The sequence below is a fragment of the Mus pahari genome, chromosome 1 (genome assembly GCF_900095145.1).
Source record: "Mus pahari chromosome 1, PAHARI_EIJ_v1.1, whole genome shotgun sequence".
NCBI classification, from domain to species: Eukaryota; Metazoa; Chordata; class Mammalia; order Rodentia; family Muridae; genus Mus; species Mus pahari.
In genome coordinates, this window is record NC_034590.1 from 93,665,360 (window position 1) to 93,684,319 (window position 18,960).

General features: G+C 41.9%; 1 protein-coding gene and 1 non-coding gene across 2 annotated transcripts in view; both read left to right on the forward strand.

Moving 5' to 3' along the window:
• Positions 1–18,960, forward strand: part of Hs3st4 (heparan sulfate-glucosamine 3-sulfotransferase 4) — a 420,165-nt gene that overhangs the window by 145,822 nt on the left and 255,383 nt on the right. The gene's annotated exons all lie outside the window — the stretch shown is intronic.
• Positions 16,825–16,953, forward strand: LOC115062936. The gene has a single exon (XR_003842842.1). It is a non-coding gene; the product is annotated as a small nucleolar RNA SNORA17 (small nucleolar RNA).

The following is an 18,960-nucleotide window of genomic DNA, read 5'->3' on the forward strand; positions in this document are numbered from 1 at the left end:
TCTATTCTCTCCCCATTTTTTAAAAAGAATTTTTGGATAATTGTATCCATTTAGGAGAATCTTCTGTGCTTCCTCTGCCAGTCATGAGGACAGGTTAACAGGAAAAGGCGAGTGACTCTGCACCCTCTGGCAACCAGCAGTATCAGTAAGTCCATGAGCTCTGTCCTTCTACCTCTGTTACAGAGGAACAGCTTCTGAGGCATGGCCCTGCATTCCAGTGTTTATACAGATTCAGAGGCCTTGCTGACCAGCATCTACAGCCCTGCAGTGTTTACTCTGTGATGAATTGTCAAATGGGAGTCTCATTAACCACACAAAGGTCTGGATTGGGTGTCCTGCCTTTGACATGCTCTCCTGGGGGAACATCTCATTTTCTGGGCAAGGGTATGGTCACAAAAGCCAGAAAGCATGTACTTTAGATAGAATTGCACTGGGCTGTTTTAAAGCTGATGCAATCCTCTACATAAAGGCTAACACTAATGGTTTTAAAGCAAAAAGTACAGGCAGAGATGAGACTGTATGAGGAACAGTTCCATCATATAGCATCTCTGTGCTGTGACCGTGGGTGGGTTCAGATTGATTTGCTGAGTAGCAATGTGCACACTGATCAATGCAAACCTACACATTATTTTCAGTTCTCTTTTCTTACAACATGACAGGGCATCTTTGACCATCTGCTCGTGCCTGACAGCACGCTGGTACGTGATAGAGACCATAGAGTTCAGGTGCCTACCTCCCTTCCTTTAAATTCCTCTGACACAAATGTCCTGAAAAGGACTTTTGAGAAACCAGTTGTTACACATACCTGGCAGAAAGCTTTGGTTATTGCTGTAGAAATTTCAGTGGGCTCAAGATTCTCTCTAACTATTTCAAAAGGAGGCCAGTTGTAATCCACACAGTGTGGACCTGTAGAATCAGGCTAGAATCTTGACAGTTTGTAGGTTTTTTTTTTTTAAAGCAATAACAAATAGATTGTTAGTCACTATGTAATTTCCAGGCAGCCTAGGGTTTCCATGTTGTCAGAGTCTATCATACGATAATGGTAAAGATAATGTAATGCCCAGGTTTTTTTTTTTTTTTTTTTTTTTTTTTTTGAATAGAAAAGTTTTTTCCATAAAGGGCATTTTGAAATGGGTCATTAACTCATTTTATGAGTACATTAATGCTTTGTGTGCTGTGAAGAAATAATGTATCAACCTACTAGGGCTAACATTGATGTAATAAAGAGTAGCACCCAGTGTAAACTATCACTCATCTCCCCAGCTTGGCTTAAATAAATAAATAACACAAAACCTTTGTGGTTGCGAGCTGCACCCAAATATTTGTACATGGTTGAATTTGTGCCGGATTCAGTTCATGAGCCGTTTGTGGTCAAGTAGGATTTGAGTGGGGGTGGGGTGGGGTGGGGTGGGGAAGCAGCAATCATAATTAGCCAAATAAACTTTGTATTTAATTCTCATAATGTTTAATCCTTCAGCCAAATTCCAAACTAGGGTCAATGTCACATAGCCTCTTGTGTTCCAAACAGGGTCTAAATCATCACCTAGTCTATGAGTTTCCTACGTAGGTGGAATAATGTAGATTAAGACATGCATCAGTGGGTGGCATGGGGAATATTTATTCAATATGCTTGTCCTGTTCCTATAAGCAAAAATGTGGTCCCCAATTCAGAGCTGTAACGAAGGGGACAGGATTACTGGTGGGTAAGCATCCTAAAGACATTCTTATGGAGGCTGGTAATCAGTACAAATTGTAACAGCCGTAGAAGGCGTTGCTCTGCAGATGGCTTTATTCTTGAGCACTCAGAACCATCTGGCACTTTGGGGCTGAGCCCAGCTCCACCACGGCAAGAACCCATATTTGCTCTGCATTGGCACAAACTCCAGAGTCAATGGCTCCTTGACATTTTGGACTCTCTGTCATATGGCAAGTCCAGCTGCAGAGCCTGCTCTTTCCACCGTGCAGGGAAGTGGCTCAGATGAGGTTGCCTTTTGTTGAAGAAAAGGTCACCTCAGGGAGTCTGGAAGCCTTGGCTTAGATTTGTAAATTACACAAGGCACTGTGGACCATTTCTGGTAGATTTAGCGAAGTATTTGCAGTATTGAGGAATATAAGCATTTTACACGCAAAGATCAGAGCTTATGTTAAGTTATGGGGCAATTACTGATACGTTCTAACGGCACAGGCTTTCTTCAACCTGCTCCTTTTTTCTACTTATAAATAAACCTTAATCAACACTAGAGCTGGGCAGATATCTACTCTCTAAGCTATTAGAATCTATAACCCCGAATTATAATTCACCATGTTCCATCTGGGCAGCTCTTAACTTCAATGGGCCAGTCCTCATGGCTATGATTTACGACACGACTCTCCTCTAACCCATGGAGTCTTCCTTCTTGCCTTCTCCTTCGCCTCATGATTCTCCTCAGTACCCAAGCCAGGGAACCTCAAACCCTACCTATCTCAATTCTGACCAGCTATAGGCTGTAGGCATCTTTATTCCCCAATCAGGGATAACTTGGGGGCAAGGTCATATAGTGTCACTTGGGTCTATGTGCAGATTCTCTTGTCTTTGGGGGAAATCAGGTCTTAAGGGCCAATATTTTACAATATATAGCAAAAGACCAAACTCAGACTCACACAAGTTAAAGCTCCATGCCAAGCTTTATTAGATCCACTCCAAGTCATCACAGCCCAGACGTAGCAGGGGAAGTTCCAGGGCCATCAACACTGCTCTTCATATCTCTTATCTTAAAATACCTTGTATAGATTTAGACTATCTGAAGCATCGCATTATACTGTGATTTTTTTTTTCTTTCTACTGAAAGACTATGATATTTCTGAAGTCAGCAAACTGTGTGTTCACTCTTCGTCCTAGTATCCAGGATTTGGGGTACATATCTTAGGTATTCAGTAGATTAACTGATTAATCCTGATGCTTTCTTTGGGTTAGTGCATCATAAGAAATCTAATCGGCTATGGTTTCAAGACTGGGATTCTAGAAATCAGCATTTTTACTTATCAATGTTTATTACAATGTGTGGCAATTAGCATCCTTTTAGGACTATTTATCTATATTTATTACAATGCATGGACCATGATGATACAGCCTTCCTGTTATTCTTTCCCAGGTGAATCAGCAACTTGAAAGTGTTTTGGTCCAGTGTTTCCTAAGCCATGCGATTTTTAACTAGGTTTTGTTATTCTCCGAAACCTCAATTTCTTCACCTCTGAAATAGGGTAATAATACCTAATCTTCTCTGAGGTAGTATACTTTATGAAATTAACATATAAAGAGAGAACACTGTGACTGATACTCTAAGCCATTTACCAAGTCTTGAGAAGAAGGGTACTCCTGCCCACTACCTCTGTAGCATAACTTTCATTGATCTCTTCCTGAGACCACTTTCTTCCTGGAAAACAGGACATCATTCCTGTTATCCACTGCTGTATATGATCTATCCTTAGAGGGCTGAAATGACCCTTTATGATTTCCCACAATTCTACATTTTGACTCAGCACAACAAGTCTCCTTTGCAGTTTCGTAGGCAGTACCCATGGCAACCTCTGGAGTCTGGAGACTAACTCCTGCTGCTGGGAGTAGACCTTCTGCTGGGAGCTGTTCATTGGAGACCCCCATGCGCTTTCTCCATATTCTCATAGCTAGGTAGTCTTTGCCATATGCCACTTTCATAGGAGAAAGGCTCAAAGGAAGTTTCACTGTTTATTAGCCAACCCTTAAATGTCCACATCATCCTGTTGGTCAGAACTGCATCTGGGGCCAGTTGGGTGTGAATACCTTGCGGTGTGGTTCCTGGTAGGGAACAGCATTAGAAGCTGTGTTCTGAGACCTATTAACTCCACCAGCTCAGTTTCTTTTGAATAGCATGTGGGAATCTGTCTCATGATTATCTATATTTAATGACCCCAATCAGGTTCATCCTTGCAGTCATGGCTGTTAATGGATTCGGTTACTCACATGGCAGCCTGCAGCGGTGGCATGCACAAGTATCTGATTATCATGCAAATCTTGAACTGCATTTGCCATCCCAAGAAAGTGACTATTCAATGCAAGGTGATCACCTTGACACGGCTTGATCCTCACTTTAATGGGTTTTGAATAGGCCTTCTCAAGCTGGCCCAGGCTTCTGGAGTTTATATCAGGCATTCTTGAAGCAGTCAACAGTAGTTTGCTTCAGTGTGAATGTTCCTTCACTATACATGAGTTAAATTAACAGCTCCCAACTGTCAAACATGTAAGGCAGTTCCCATGTATTTAATTTTAAAATCCCTCAGTGAGTGCATGTTTATCAAAAAATTTAAGTGACATAGAAATGTTAAATCAGAAAGGCCCATCACCCACCCATGCTAGTTCATTACCATTCTCCTGGGCTATCTACATTTTTAACGCCTGGGTCTCCATCTTCTGATACTGTTTTCTATGCTTTTTCAAATTATGTTTATGGGCTTGCTACTTGTTAAGCAAAATTGGGATCATTCATTCATCTGGAAATTCATTTCTGTTCACTCAGAATTTATTTACTGAGAACCAGTATGCTTAAGACTTTACATTTCAAAAGTAACACATCTTTTGAAAATGGTTTCTTTTATTTTTGAAATTATAATTAAATAATTCTCCTTCTCCTTTCCTTCCTCCAAACACTCCTACACACCTTTCCTTTCTCTGTTTCAAATTATTAGCACATTTAAAAAATATTGTTATATGCACATATATTTATGTGTTTATGTAAATATATATTCCTAAACATAACCTGCTTAGTCTCTGTAATGTTACTTGTATGGTATGCATGTTCTCAGGGCTGAACATTGGTATTGGATAACAAGTTGGTGTGTTCTTCCCTGGAGATTATTTTTCCAATTTTCAACATTCCTTAGTTGCCTGTAGTTCTTTGTGTAGGGTTGAGGCCATATTGGCTTTACCCCCATTCATATTAGCATATCTATTGTTGATGGCCTTGTGCAACCAATTTTTAGACAGCCATATTGATGAGATATTATGAGTATAGCTTCTGATATTACTAAGAGCACACACACGTACACACACACACACACATGCACACACACACACACACACACATACACAGACACACACAGAGCAGAGAGCATCTTTGGGTATATGGCTTTGGGTACATACACATTTAAAAAAAATGAAGACAGCTTTGGGTAAGAAATGTCATGCAAAAGGTTTGTGGGTTGAAGGCTTGGACCGAACCTGGCAGTTCTGTTAATAAGTTTTTGGGGGTCCATCAGGGTGACTCAGTGGGTAAAGGTGCTTGCCACTAAACTTGAGGACCTGAGTTTGATCCCTAGGACCAACATGGTTGAAGGGGGGAGCAGAGCCCTAAGGGTTGTCTTCTGACTGCTGACGTGTGGTGGCATATGTCTATCCAGCCATATACCCCTAGAATTGAATAAATAAAGTATGTAAAAACTTGCCAAGAAGTGAAGGCTTTTACCTCAACCACCATTAGTGCATTAATGCGTTCAAAGCTACCTGGGCCCTCAGGCATTTGTTGCCTTGGAGGAAGTAGCACAGGGGTATCTTTGAAGCTTTTATCTTGTCCCCAGCCCTTTTGTCCCCCCTCTCCTTTCTTCTGTCTTTTTTATCTGCTATTAGGTGGGTAGCCCTGCTCTGCTACACCCTTCTGTTATGACTCTCATCTGAGCCCCAGAGCAGTGGAGCCTGCCTTGAACTAAAACCCTGGAGTTAAGTCTTTCCTTCCTCAGCTAATTTCTTGAGGTATGTTTATGACACTGAGTCAAAAGGAAGGCCAACTGATAGTTGTGATTGATTGCTGCTGAAAAATTAGATTTTCGAGATATAGGCGCTAAGGCATAGTGTGTGATAATCTCAGTGACTCTGTTTTCTGATGCTGCTGGGGGTTTGCTCTCTTTGCACTTCTGCCAGTCTGATGGCTTACAAAACACCCCTTCACTCTTTGTCTTTTCTAGGCCCATTTGCTCCTTCCCCACCATGTGTGTATATGTAGTGTAAGCACATGTGTGTCTGTGGGCTCGTGTGCCCATGCAGAACTCGAAGAATGATGTCAAGTGTCATGTTTTAACTCTCTCTACCTTATTCCCTTGAGGTAGGACTCCTAGCCTGGAGCTGGGCTAGCAGCCAACAAGCCTCAGCCACCCCCTTTTCTCGGCCCCATCACAGTACCGGGGGTTCTAAGCATAAGCAGTTATGCCTGGCTTTTATCACGTGAGTGACAAGGATTCAGACTCATGTCCTCATACTGGCACCACTGTTGTGTTTATCAACTGAGCCTCCAGTCCCTGTAGGTTTTGATGTTTACTTGTTCATTCATTTGTTTGTTTGTTTGTTTGAATCTCTATAGCCCAAGCTGGTCTTGAATTCCTAACCTTGTTTCAGCCTCACACGCTGGGATTATATTATGCTTTAAAAAGCATTATTGCTAGAGATTAGCTATGGCCCCTGTAAGGCACAGCAACAAGTTTAACAGTGACTTAGCAAATAAGGGTTTATTTATTTGTTTACACAGCACAAGACTAGAGTCAGGAAGCTGCTGGCATTTGTTCATGGGCCCAGGCTAGTCAACCCTGGGCTTTCTAAGTCTCCCTACTTCTTCCTCTTGAGCGGTGACTAGCAGGGCTGGTGTCATGTGTCCTGGGTGTGTTGGTTTTATTGCTTCATTTTGTGTTGTTTAGTAGAAACCTAAAGCTTTTCACAAGCCCTCAGGGAACTTTTTAATGTGTACAGTGGGAGCAGAAACTCAAATGAGGTTGATCAGGAGTTAGAGAGGCCCCGTTACTCCTGCTTTGTCATTAATACTTGGTACGATTTGCAACCTCAGTTGTATCCTTCCTGTTTACTGTTAGTATCTTAGGGTTATATTGTATTTCACTCACAGATGTTTGTATTTTTAAAGATAATAGAAGTATACACACACACACACACACACACACACACATGCATGCACACACACACGCATGCACACGCACACACACACACACACACACACACACAGCCAACTACACTTTAAAATGATAAAACTACATGGCTTCATCCCCTCTGGAGGCTGAGGGGTTGGATACCTTGGCAAGCCACCTGCCATGGGTGATGATTCCTAGACTTGGATTCCTCTGCAAGAGCAGAAAGTGCTCTTAACTGCTAAGATAGCTTCAGTCACCTCCAAGGTGTGCTTAGTTTTGATTTCAAACATCTTTAAAGTCAATGTATATTAAATTCTACTCATGATTTACTGTGGGAAGTGATTGTTATTCCCCTCCTCTTCCTGAGTTTCCCCAGCATCATTATCTGTTTGCCAGACTCAGAAGAACTGAGCTGTTCACTGAGCCTCATTCTTTCATAGACTGCAGCTTCTGGCATATGCTGATGCTAAAAGAAGAAGGCAGGCACCCCGCTTACCCTTTGCTACCTCAACTCCAGATTGTGTTAGTGGCCAGGCACACAGAGTATTTTACATGTATGTTCTGCAGGGTATTTGAATTTCTTTTTTTTTTTTTAAATTGGCTATTTTATTTATTTACATTTCAAATGCTATCCCCTTTGCCAAGATCCCCACCACAGCCCCCCATCTAACCCCCCCTTCCCCTGCTTCTAGGAGAGTGCTTCTACCTTACCACCCTGGCTTCCCCTATATTGGGGCATCGAACCTTCACAGGACCAAGGGCCTCTCTTCCCATTAATGCCAGATAGGGCCATCCTCTGCTACATATGCAGCTGGAGCCATGGGTTCCTCCATGTATACTCTCCCTCCATGTATATTCTTTGGTTGGTGTTTTGGTCCCTGGGAGCTCTAGAGGGGTCTGGTTTGTTGATATTGTTGTTCTTCTTATGGGGCTGCAAACCCCTTCAGCTCCTTTAGTCCTTTCCCTAACTCCTCCATTGACAACCCTGTGCTCAGTTCAGTGGTTGACTATGAGCATTGTCAGGCTCAGGCAGAGCCTCTCAGGAGACAGCTATATCAGGCTCACGTTAGCAAGCACTTCTTGGCATTCACAATAATGTCAGCATTTGGTAACTGTATATGGGATGAACCCCCAGGTGGGGCAGTCTCTGGATGGCCTTTCCTTCAGCCTCTGCTCACACTTTGTCCCCATATTTCCTTTAGACAGGAGCAATTCTCAATAAAAAATTTGGAGATGAGTGAGTGGCCCCATCTTCCAACTGGGGGCCATGCCTAATCTTTGGATATGGTCTCTACAAGTTGTCCCTCCCTTTTGTTAGGCATTTCAGCTAATCTCATCCCTGTTGTGTCCTGGGAGTCTCTTGCTTTCCTGGCATCTGGGACTTTCTGGTAGCTACTCCCAGCTCCTCACCCCCCATTGCTTCACAGCTCTGTTCAATTTCCTGACCCTCTGTATATCATTCTCATCTTACCCCATACCTGATCCTGCCACCCTTTTCCCCTTCCCCTCCCCACTTCCTGCCAAGTCCCTCCCACCCTCTACTTCCTGTGAGTATTTTGTTCCCCATTCTAAGGAGGACTAAAGCATCCACACTTTGCTCTTCTTTCTTCTTGAGCTTCATGTGATCTGTGAGTTGTATCATGGGTATTCTGAGTTTTTTTTGCCTAATATCCTCTTATCAGTGAGTACATACAATGTGTGTTCTTTTGTGACTGGGTTACTTCACTCAAGATGATATTTTCTAATTCCATCCACTTGCCTAAGAATTTCATGAAGTCATTGTTTTTAATACCTGAGTAGTACTCCACAGTGTAAATGTACCACATTTTTTTTTTGTATCAATTCCTCTGTTGAGGGACATCTGGGTTCTTTCCAGCTTCTGGCTACTGTAAATAAGGCTGCTGTGAACACAGTGAAGCATGTATCCTTGTTATATGCTAGAACATCTTTTGGGTATATGCCCAGAAGTAGTATAGCTGGGTCCTCAGGTAGTACTATGTCCAATTTTCTGAGGAACTGCCAGCCTGATTTCCAGAGTGGTTGTACCAGTTTGGAATCCCACCAACAATGAAGGAGTGTTCTTCTTTCTCCATATCCCTGTTACCTGAGTTTTTGATCTTAGCCATTCTGAGTCATGTGAGGTGGAATCTCAGGGTTGTTTTGATATGCATTTCCCTGACAACTAAGGATGTTAAACAGTTCTTTAGGTGCTTCTCAGCTATTCAGTCTTCCTTAGTTGAGAATTCTTTGTTTAACTCTGTACCTCATGTTTTAATTGGGTTATTTGGTTCTTTGGATTCTAACTTCTTGAGATCTTTGTATGTATTGGATATTAGCTCTCTGTCAGATGTAGTATTGGTAATCTTTTCCCAATCTGTTGGTTGCCATTTTGTCCTATTGACAGTGTCCTTTGACTTCAGAAGCCTTTCAATTTTATGAGGTCCCATTTGTTGATTGTTGATCCTAGCACGTAAGCCATTGGTGTTCTGTTCAGGCAATCCCTCCCTGTGCCCATGTGCTCGAGGCTCTCCCCACTTTCTTTCCTATTAGTTTCAGTGTCTCTGGTTTTGTTTGGAGGTTCTTGATCCACTTGGGCTTGACCCTGTTTTTCCACTGGATGGTTTTAGCTCATTTGTCAAAGATCAAGTGACCATAAGTGTGTGGGTATTTTTCTGGGTCTTCAATTTTATTCCATTGATCTACCTGCCTGTCTCTGTACCAATACCATGCAGTTTTTATCACAATTGCTCTGTAGTACAGCTTGAGGTCAGGGATGGTGATTCCCTCAGAAATTCTTTTATTGTTGAGAATAGTTTTCGAAACATAAAGAGGGAAACTACACCCTAGAGAAGGCAAGAAAGGAATCCTCTTTCAACAAACCCAAATTCCACCTCTAACAACAAAAATAACAGAAAGCAACAATCACTGGTCCTTAATATCTCTTAACATCAATGGACTCAATTCCCCAATAAAAAGACATAAACTAACAGACTTGACACATAAACAGGACCCAGCATTTTGCTGCCTACAGGAAATGCATGCTGTAAAAGGCTGAATATTTTTCCAAGCAAATAGTCCCAAGAAACAAGCTGAAGTAGCCATTCTAATATCGATTAAAATAGACTTTCAACCAAAAGTTATCAAAAGAGATAAGGAAGGATATTTCATACTCATCAAAGGAAAAATCTACCAAGATGAACTCTCAATTCTGAATATCTATGCTCCAAATTCAAGGGCATCCACATTCATAAAAGAACCTTTACTAAAGCTCAAAGCACACATTGCACCTCACACAATAGTAGTGGGAGACTTCACCCCACTCTCAGCAATGGATAGATCATGGAAACAGAAACGAAACAGAGACACGGTAAAACTAATATAAGTTATGAACTAACTGGATTTAACTGATATCTATAGAATTTTTCATCCTAAAACAAAAGAATATACCTTCTTCTTAGCACCTCCTGGTATCTTCTCCAAAACTGAACATATACTCAGTCACAAAACAGGCCTCAACAGATACAAGAAGATTGGGATAATTCCATGCATCCTATCAGATCACCATGGACTAAGGCTGGTCTTCAATAGCAACAAAAACAACAGAAAGCCCACATACACTCGAATTTCTTTGAAGCCCTAAATTGAGAGTCTTAATGGGTAGCTCTGAGGCTGTAGATTAGCATACTTGGTCACAAGCCAAGGAACCTGGTTCATCTTTCATTTGGTTTGTGACCTGGTTTGTTATGCCTATGGCCAGACATTGCATTTGTTTATTTATTATTGTTGGGATTTCCTCTCATTATAAATTCTCAGTAGTGTCCTGAAAACATTCTGATTTTTTTCTCATATAATCAATTTAGTCTCTTACTTATTTGTTAAAAGTAATTTGATTTTAACAGGTTGTTTTCTAAGTAGAATATTATCACCTGTGCCAGTAATGAAAAATTGTGGTTTTTCTCTGTAATTTTAATAACTTTCAGTTTTTAAAACCATACAGTGTTAAGGATGGAGAGATGGCGCCGCAGTCACAAGCACTGGATGTTCATGCAGAGGACTCAGGTTCAATCCCCACTGACATAGTGTTTCACCACCATCTGTAACTGCAGTCCCAGGGGATCCGACACTCTCTGCCTGGATACTCGATTACTGCACACACGTGGTGGATAGACATACGTGCCAGCAAGATACTAATGTGCATTGCAGAATAACTCTACCATGCTGAGAATAGCTAAAATATCTTGAACATTAATGATGATTAAACTTTATTCTAGTTTTAACAGTAATTATCTTACTGGATAATTGTTAATGTGATGTTTAGATATTTATAGATCTGAGCTCAATATTTTTTATTAGCGTGGAAAAAAAAAAAAAACCCTTGCTTTTAAAGCTTACCAGCATCTAGTAAACCTGTGGAGTTTTGTTTAAAACTTCCCTTTTGTCTAGTGAAGGTAGCAATTTTCTTAGAAAAAGCAATGGACTGTTAGGACACTCCCTAGAAGATCCTCTTTGATTTGAGGGTGTAAACTAAACTAAACTAAACTAAACTAAACTAAAACACTGCTAAAATAAAATCATTGGTTTATTCTCTGTCAACGTTGGCATTTGTATTTATGTACTAAATTCATGTATTCTTTGGAGAATGTTTATCAGTGGTGAGACAGTTTAACTTTGTGTCAGTTTTATGTTAGTCTTTGGCATGATTTGAGGAGTCTTGAACTGCTTCCCAGTGTTCTGAAATAGTTACAGTGCATTGCGCACTTGGGACAGGAAAGCCAACAGACCTCCATCATTACGAATGACACTGCCCCTCCCCCCGGGGTGGGTGGGAGGGTATCCACTCAGGAGAGCTACATGCAGCTTAACCCCTCCCACTTTGAGTTTACCTTAGAACATAAAATTTCTTGTACTTATTTAAGTTTTCTGTTTTATCTCTGAAAATTTACGTGAAGTGTAGAGCGAGGTGCCTTCGTAGAGATGGTTTCTTTATCGTTTGTAACATCGTGATCTGGCTCTTTATCCCTTGATCTTCGGGCTCAGAAGTCTGTTGTATTTTATTGTTCTTTTGACAAAGCTAATGTTTCATTTTATTGCTTGCAAGATCCATTTTTCTTTTGTTTTCTCTTTTACTTACTTCTGCTTTTATTTGTATTTATTTTTTCCTTTTTCCTTTTGTTAGGCTTTTAAGGAAGCATTCTTTAACCAGGCTCCCTGAGTTGAACGTTTTAGCTCAGGCCATTCATTACGATCCTCTCTGATTTCTAATACACATTTAAAGTTACAGCATTACTTCAGAGTACTGCTACCCTGCATCATTTAGATGTACACTGCTCACAGTCTCCATTTCTAAATAAGTCGTAACTTCAGGTTTAAATGTCCACATAACCCTAGGATGATTTAGAAAACCACTTAAAATCTCCAAATGGGTAGTTTTGTGGTATTAGTAGTCTCTAAATTTACCATGTTGTTTTCTTTATGTACCTTTAACAATTCTGTTCTCTTAGGAATTTATTTAGGTTTTCCTTCTGACCTAATAAGTGTGTTAAAGCTTTGATGTACATTGTTGCTTGGATATGGTGTAGATGCACTCCAAGGGTTCGTGTCTTGAACACTGATATTCACTCTAACACACTGAGAAGCTAGAAGCTTTTTGTGACTCCAGAGTTGGAAGGTGGGGCCTTGGGATGGCACTTAGGTAAGTGGGGAGCTGCTATGATGAAGTGTTGGTAGTCTTAAAAGGAAAGGGAGAGACTCCCTTCTTTCCTCTCTCTTCCCCCCTCTCTCCGTCCCTCCATCTCTTTCTGGACACATGATTCCCTGTGTCACCTGGGACTCTGCAGATAAGGCCATCTATATACAGGTGGACCCTTGACCTTGTTCCTCCTAAACCTGAGCCAAAATAAAAGTTTTCTCCTTTAAAATTCACTTATCATGTAGCGTTCTGTTACTGACAACAAAATTGGACCAATATAATAGCCATGCAGGTATGCACACACACACACACACACACACACACACACACACACACACACACACACACACACATATTTGTGTAGGTAGGCTGAAGTATTTACAACTAGCAATCTGGTCAAGCTAAATTTTCATTGCTAAAATTGTTCTTTCTATAAGAGTTTTGATTCATAAGTCTCTGAGCAGAACATCTGCCACCTACTCCATAGAATTCTGAGTAATTTGAGTGAGATGTACACACATGCATGTGCATGTGTATAGTTTGTTATTTCATCAGTCACTTTCCATGATGTTGGATCTTCTACAAGGACCTGCATGTCTTTTGTTAGTTCAACATCTGTCTCTTATGGCAACTCTCTTAACTCTATAGTCTTCTCACTTGTGTTATTAATCCCATTTATTATTTTGTTCTTTTACTTGAATGACATTTTGCTGTTTTATTTTAATTATATTCCATAACACTGTTATGTTTCATTATAATGAATATAGAGGTGACTTTTTATAAAAATCATTTATTTTTGGAATCAAAATTTAAAATCCTATATGGAGAAAGGAAGCATAGGTCCTGAATTCTTGACAAATTCTACTTTGCCTTTTAGATGGCGTTTGAGTATTTCCCCTTTGGGAAACCTTATTTTATACTCTCCCAGTTTCCTTCCCAATACTATCCTAATATTATCATTCTGAATTTTCAATGTGCTTGTGCATGTGTGCCTGGGCACATGTGCATGTGCGTGTGTATTTGTACATGTCTAAGTGTTTGCATGCTATGGCATATGCTCAGGTGTTGGTCCTCACTGGGCTTCATGTCAGGCTAACTGGCTTGTGAGCTTCTGGCCGATTCTTCTGTCCTTGCCTCCCATCTTGAAGAAGGGCTACAAGGATTACAAAGGTATGCTAGAGAATTCAGATTTATATGTGTTCTTGGAGCCTAAACTCTGGTCCTCACACTTGCACACACATTGATCTAAATCCCCACTAATGCCATTCTTGATTTTGTAGAGACTTGGGCTCTCTGGGGTCACCCTTCTAGTACAGAAGTTCTCAATCTGTGGGTCCTGACCCCTATTGGACTCGAGAACAATTTCACAGGGGTCCCCTAAGACCATTGGAAAACAGTTATTTATAATATGACTAATAAAAAAGCAAAATTATAGTTGTGAAGTACAATAAAAATAATTTTATGGTTGGAGATCACCACAACATGAGGAACAACATGCAGCATTAAGAAGGTTGAGAACCAGTGCTTTAGTATCTGGGGTACTTGCCAAGTGGAAAAAGAGAAGAACTTTTTATACAAAGTCATAGGGATGCCAAGAAGACCCTGCTCCTTTTTGTCACCTCCCCAGACCCTTATTGTACCTGGAAACTATTCTGCATTAAGAAGGGCAAAGGGAATAAAGTCAGGACAGATGAACATGAACAGATTTGCACAAGCATCAATTATGTGCAAAGGGAGGTCCTGTGTCTATTTTCTCATTCCGAAGTCTTGGGGAATCAGTTCTTTTTCGTTTTTTTTTCTTTTTTTTCTTCATTTTTTCCTTTCTATCATACTTCAAAAGTTTAAGGACTGGATTTTCTAGAGTGAAGCTTAAGGAAAATATACTCAAGGAAATTTTTTCTATGGGAAATGAAAGATGGCTAAGTACTGAGCCATTAGATACTGCATCGTATTCCTGTATGGGCAGTGAGCTCCAATGGGAGTGTAGACCTCATGTTTACTTTTCTAGGAGATGACTGGCAGGGTGGGCATCATGTCTGGGTTGTTTGGCTTTGCATTTGCTGTTTGCTTTCCATCCTTGATTGCACAGGGAGGGGAGCATTTGTATGGAGTCACTGCTGTTTCCCATTGTTCATCTCTGTGAGCATTCACTTTTATTTGGTGCTACATATCAGGCTGAATAACAAACTTCTGATTTCCCTGTGCTCCAAGGTGCCACCTTCTCCTGTCTCTGCTGCATATGCAGTCTGTCCCCTGTTGCCACCATCGAATGGTCTCTTCTTTTCTAAATGATTCCCATTACTATTCTCTATTCTGATTGCTCTCCAGTCTTCCCTGTGATCTGCCACTCCCATCCTTGCCTACCCTAGTAACCAGAGGTGACTTACACACATTCTCCTTTGGAAGAAAACATTGCCAGAGCTAACAGCTAAGTACAGGCACGTGGGGTGAGGAAGAGCACTTTCAGGAACAAGGAGGACATCTGGAGCTCAGATGTCTGAAACACGCTGTGTCATGTAAATAGCCAGGAAGTGATCATGTGTGGACACCCTTCCAAAAGTGGCCATTCTGCTGTGCTATTGACAGTGACTTATAATTTCTTAGTGATAAATACAATGGACATTTTCTAACAAAGTGTTAATAGGCTTGGCCATGAGTTAGTTACAGTAGTGAGTTGTTAAGGACTGGGTATTGAATCCTCTTCTATTCTATATACTTAACAATAATAACATATGTGGGGTCAGTATTATCTAATGTTACAGAAGAGAATGTTGAGCGCTGAGGATATTAAAGGGCCCATCATATAAAACTAGTGGAGAGGCTGGTAGAACTGGGATTTGAATCAGTTCTATTTAGTTCAGCAAGATAAGGCTAGATGTTCAGAACTAGCTAAATAGCCAGTCTGCATGATAAATGCCTCCCCATCTCTGCCCCCTGCCTCCTGCCCCACCCTGCTCTGCCACCACAGTGGCCTTTCATTTACATCTTCTTTCCCATTTGCCTTCTCTTGGACTCTCTTTCCTTTGAAATTCCTGAAACTCTTGCCCTCACTTACTCTCCCAACTCTCTCCAAGAATGACTTCTCTTGGATAGAACACAGGGCCCCCAATTGAGGAGCTAGATAAAGTACCAAAGGAGCTGAAGGGGTCTGCAACCCTATAGGTGGAACAACAATATAAACTAACCAGCACCCCCAGAGCTCGGGTCTCTAGCTGCATATGTAGCAGAAGATGGTCTAGTCAGCCATCATTGGGAAGAGAGGCCCCTTGGTCTTGCAAACTTTATATGCCCCAGTACAGCAGAACAGCAGGACCAAGAAGTGGGAGTGGGTGGATAGGGGAGCAGGGCGGGGAGAGGGTATAGGGGATATTATTAATAGGAGGTATTATTTCGGGATAGCATTTGAAATGTAAATGAAGAAAATATCTAATAAAAAATTAAAAAAAAAAAAGAATGACTTCTCTCTGATTACCTTTATACATGGAAAGCTTCACGTGATCCACAACTTGATCGTTTCTTCTACCTGCAATGACACATATACACTGGAGCTCCTTCGCGTTTGACCCACAGATCATCCACATTATAGTTACTAATTTAATAAATCATGTCATCAATGAATCCACTTTGTGCTACATGCTCCTCAGCCTTTTACCACCTGGACACACACAACTCAGGAAGGACAGAAAATTCATTCAGTGTTTCTAGCACTCCCTCATCCTCACCTTGCACAGCAAAACAAGAAACCGTTTGCTTTTTTCCTAATAAAACAGATTATGTCAGATTGCATTTAAACCCCAAATGGCCTGTCACTTTCAAGATGATGGCAGAGGCACTTGCAGATCTTCATTTGTTGAGCAGATACACCAAGTCTCCAAGACCACATGAAGCTACTACTGTTCCTATCTCCATTGTGCAGAAGAGATAGCAGAGACTCAGAGAGGTCAATCACATCTCCAGAATTCTAGAGCCAGGGAATGGTGCAGCAAAGAATCAGGCCCAAAGAGTGGGTTCAGAGGCCATTCTTAGCTCTTGCAGTCAGAATTACCAACTCATCTTATTTGACCCACTCAAGACTTTCTGAGGTATGCACATTTTGTGAGAGTCTCTTGGATTTCTTGACCAATGTAATTGGCACATTGGAGAGAGGTCCCAGCCAACCACCTAAGAATGCTATATAAGAATATAATTAATGCTTATATTAAGAGTAAGAAATATATGCTCCTAGAGGCATTTCAGGTGTGGCTGCTGTGTCACGTGTACATCAGTAGGTGGCAGAGAGGTGAGAGCCCATGTCCACACTCAGTGTTCTGACTTATGAACATCTGAATGAGTAGCCTAATGTTCCCTGAAAAAACTTAACATGAGATCCCTACCAGTCCAGCTCCGGGGGACCTAGACAGGGAGCTATCCTGACACCACCACCAGTCTGGCACCAACAGTCCAAGGAGAGATCTCAGGACAGGAAGCAAGCTGGAAACTAGAAGAACTGGACCACAGGCCCTGGGTGGGAGTGAGCCAGAGACAATTGACCCTCTCGAAGGCCCACTCACTGGAGTGAACTGTGTGAGGAGTGAGCCCCGGACAACCACCAGACTGGTAGCAGGGTTCCTGGACAGAAAGCTAGCCTGAGATGACCACTAGTCCAGCATCACACAGGCCTGGAGGTACACAGCATGTTCGAGGTAACCCTTACCAGATGACACAATGCACAAGCAGGGTATAGCACACCTGAGACCACTCCTAAGACAACCCTAGCCCCAGATGCCGCGGGTGCCACTAAAAGGAGCAAGTGGTAGAGAATTGGAAGAGAAAGAGAAACAGAAGGATGTGTACACAAAGAAGAGAGGCAGAACTGGAGACTCAAGGGTAATAAGGAAAAGTCAGTTGTGAGTAGCTGGTGATGCCACCTAGGACCATGGTGAAGTCCTGGTTTGTGATGCTACCAGGGGTCACGTCTGGGTCCCTGGAAGGCCAGGCAGATGTTGATGTCTGAGGGTTGTGCAGAACTGTCCTTACTTACTACCTGGGCATCATGGTATAGATAGTTGGCCCTAGAGGCATGGAATCAGGAGAGCTGACCCTGCCCTTCTGCCTCCAAGCTGCAGTACTGGGAGTTGTGGGGTTAGCTGACCTGAGGATTTGAGTATGGGAGAACTGGACCTACCATCTACCTCCTTGCAGTGGCATGAATGTCGGAAAGATACTCTCCTCCCCTCACTCCTCACCACTTACAGCAAGTGGGAGACCTGGCCCTGGGATCATTAGAGCAGGAGAGCTGTCCTTGCCTTGGACAAGTGTTACAGCACTTGGGAGAGCAGGCTCAGCACCTCTCCTGGGCAGCAAAGTAGAATTGGCCTTGGCCATGGGGGTTGCAGGTGAGCCAGCCCCAAGGACATAAGTGTGAGACACCTTGCCCTTCCTTGTGTCTGCTGGGCTGTGGCACAGAAGAGGGAGAGACACTCTTCTCCCCTTCCTTGTCCCTCACCACATGTGGCAGACTAGAGAGCTAGCTTCAGGGTTATAAGAGTGATAGGATTGTCCGCATGCCTCACCAGCTGCAATACTTGGGAGAGCAGACCCTGCACCTAACCTGGGCAGCAAGGTAGAGCTGGCCCTAGTTACAGGGGTTTTGAATAAACTGGTCCCGAGGGCATGAGAGTGGGAGAGCTGGTGGTCTAACCATCTCAGACACCTCTCAGACCCAGATCCAGAGCTTTGAATTGGTCCATCACAACATCTACCCCATCAATGAACTGCTGGAGTGCATGAAGGGTCTGGTTGGACAGATACAATACTAGAGGATCTCCATGGCACAGGGCAACAATAGGGTAACCAAAAGGAGTCCCAGTGATATTCCAGTATTGATAGAATAACAGAAGCCAGAGGAATTGTATCAGACCAGCGAGTCATTGGAATGAACATTTGTGAACAAAGAAGTGTGGACAAAAGAGTATATTGTGGGACATACTATAACACACTACAGCTTCTACAACTGTGGGACATACTGTAACACACTACAGCTTCTACAACTGTGGGACATACTGTAACACACTACAGCTTCCACAACGAGATGACTTTTTTTTTTTCTCTGTTGGGGAGGAAGTTGTATGGGGAGGAGGGGGAGATGAGTGAGATTGGGTCTATGATGTGAAATTCACAATAAAACCAATAAAATTTGAAAAAGGTAAATATACCCAGGTAGGGTAGGTGTTTATTATCATCTTCATTATGCCTATAGGTTATATACCAATATGCTAGCATTTCTTAGAGCTTGGGGAATTTTGTTAAGCAAATGACTGAAATTGTTCAGATTCCACAACTTGGGAATCAAAAAGAGAATTGCATCAAAA